This window comes from Schistocerca nitens, chromosome 9, assembly GCF_023898315.1.
Source record: "Schistocerca nitens isolate TAMUIC-IGC-003100 chromosome 9, iqSchNite1.1, whole genome shotgun sequence".
Taxonomy (NCBI): Eukaryota; Metazoa; Arthropoda; class Insecta; order Orthoptera; family Acrididae; genus Schistocerca; species Schistocerca nitens.
The window spans coordinates 100006110-100007303 of NC_064622.1; positions in this window are offsets into that span (position 1 = coordinate 100006110).

A 1194-nucleotide genomic window follows, 5' to 3' on the forward strand; every position below is an offset into this window, starting at 1 on the left:
TAGCTTTTAACATCCAGTTGTTCATTGCCCTGTACTTCTGTGATGAATGAATGCAATTCAGCAAACGTTTGCTTCCTTTTAAATTTAAGGTGTCACACAACATCGTGTTAGACGTTCATAGCCCTTTGAGTACTGCAGACGTGATATGGCGCGGCGCTCCACCTTGCCGCGGGTCCTGCGGACGTTGTTTGCCGCTGAAGTGGGCTTGCCCGTGGGCCCTGCAGACGGCATTCGCCGCGCGGCCTAGCCGGAACCTGATTCCTGTTGTTGTTGTTGTGGTCTTCAGTCCTGAGACAGGTTGGATGCAGCTCCCCATGCTACTCTATCCTGTGCAAGCTTCTTCATCTCCCAGTACCTACTGCAGCCTACATCCTTCTGAATCTGCTTAGTATATTCATCTCTTGGTCTCCCTCTACGATGTTTACCCTCCACGCTGCCCTACAATACTAATTTGGTGATCCCTCGATGTCTCAGAACATGTCCTACCAACCGATCGCTTCTTCTAGTCAAGTTGTGCCACGAGCTCCTCCTCTCCCCAATTCTATTCAATACTTCCTCATTAGTTACGTGATCTACCCATCTAATCGTCAGCATTCTTCTGTAGCACCACATTTCGAAAGCTTCTATTCTCTTCTTGTCTTAACTATTTATCGTCCACGTTTCACTTCCATACATGGCTACACTCCATACAAATACTTTCAGAAATGACTTCCTGACACTTAAATCTATACTCGATGTTAACAAATTCCTCTTCTTCAGAAACGCTTTCCTTGCCATTGCCAGTCTACATTTTATATCCTCTCTACTTCGACCATCATCAGTTATTTTGCTCCCCAAATAGCAAAACTCCTTTACTACTTTAAGTGTCTCATTTCCTAATCTAATTCCCTCAGCATCACCCGACTTAATTCGACTACATTCCATTACTCTCGTTTTGCTTTTGTTGATGTTCATCTTATATCCTCCTTTCAAGACACTGTCCATTCCGTTCAACTGCTCTTCCAAGTCCTTTGCTGTCTCTGACAGAATTACAATGTTATCGGCGAACCTCAAAGTTTTTATTTCTTCTCCATGGATTTTAATACCTACTCCCAATTTTTCTTTTGTTTCCTTTACTGCTTGCTCAATATACAGATTGAATAACATCGAGGAGAGGCTACAACCCTGTCTCACTCCCTTCCCAACCACTGCTTC